Here is a 1,763-nt window from a genome sequence, read left to right on the forward strand (position 1 = left end):
TGGCCCCCTGTGACTTTTTCTTGTTCCCGAAACTGAAGAGGCCCATGAAAGGACGACGCTACGCTACGATTGAGGAGATAAAGACGGCATCGAAGGAGGAGCTGAACAAGATCACAAAAAATAATTTTTTGAAGTGCTTCGAGGATTGGAAAAAACGTTGGCACAAGTGTATAATATCTGATGGGGATTACTTTGGAGGGGACAAAATAGATATTCATGAATAAATAAATAATTTTTGAAAAAACACAAAATTCGCGATACTTTTTGAACAGATCTCGTAGAAAAAAAATTAATGTTAAATATAATTGTAATATACAAATAAAGCATGACATATAATAGAAATAATTTTTATTATTTTGAAAAAAAATATGCAAAATTTCTCAATTATTGTCAGAAATAATGGGATAAAGATTCTGTAAATAATTCAATATTTGTAGATATGAAACTGTTACGTCCTGCCCTTCATAGAAATATAATTTTACTTTCTCTTTTTTGTTTTTTCGTTTTGCGCTGAATTATTTTTTTTTATTATTTAATCTCACATGGTCTATCTAAAGTATTTCTATTAGTTAATTGTGGATATTCCTAGCGAGAATCTTATCAAGCATAATATGATTCTGTCATACCGACACCGAGTGACACGCGCGTCGCGTGAGCCAATCGAAGCACCCGTGAGGCACATGCCGCGTGTCGATGTACTATATTGCGATGAAACTCTAGGCAGGATAATTTCACGCGGAGTTAAGAAATCGTTCTCATATGTTGACTGTCATGTCATTGTCATCCTACACGAGATTTAAAAAAAACTAATTCGATCAAAACATCTCAACGCATGTAATCTCTCAGAATAAAAATAAGAATATCGCGCACCAATCACGGTCCGCAACGCGCGTGTCGCTCGTCGCTCCGAATGTTTAATAGGATTTCAGCTGCTCTGCCCGAGAATATTGTTAATTTCGAAATCTCGTGTTATGTTTAATACATTTTTTATTTGATTTACTATCTTTTGGCCATTGTGATTGCTTTAATTAACCTGAAACAGATAAGTAAACGCGAATTTGTCGCGTTAGCGAGCGCCGATCAATTGAGAGTCAGGAAGGAACAGCGAGGAACACAGAGAAAGGTCCAAAATTGAAATCATTAATTACATCAAATGACACGAAACTAATTTAATCCGTCAGTTTTACATTGAGTTAGTAGTAACCGTGCCGAATTTCAGCCCGATGTGACTAATATTTCCATATGAAAAATCATTTTTCAAATTCGGCACGTATTATCAATTCCAGGCAATTTGAGCTCCCTTTTCCTCCCGACTCGTAAGCACCACCAACCTATATAAACGGGGCGAAAATCGAGCCCGTCAATTAGTCTAGATCAGTAGTCCGGAAAGAAATAGTCCGATTAATCTGGATCAGTAGTTCGGAAAGGATTAGTCCAATTAGTCCAGAGCATCTGTTCTTCTGCAATTTATTTTCAATTCTGTTTTTTTTGTGCAATTATTCAACCAACCGCGATAATTTAAACAATTTCGGTAGAATGACCAATCAAGGGATTCGCGTCAATTTTAATACAACCAGCGTGTCAGCTAGTTCAGTAATTTAAACTTTAATATGGCGTTATATTGAACTTTCATTTAATCCATTCCCTCCTAAAGGGTATGATATATTGAAATGGCTTAAATTGCTCGGATCCATCATCAATTTTCTTGCTAAAGGAACATTAATTAACTTGATCATTGTTGCTATTATAATTATTTATTGAAC

The sequence above is a fragment of the Trachymyrmex septentrionalis genome, unplaced genomic scaffold, assembly GCF_001594115.1.
Source record: "Trachymyrmex septentrionalis isolate Tsep2-gDNA-1 unplaced genomic scaffold, Tsep1.0 scaffold103, whole genome shotgun sequence".
NCBI lineage: Eukaryota > Metazoa > Arthropoda > Insecta > Hymenoptera > Formicidae > Trachymyrmex > Trachymyrmex septentrionalis.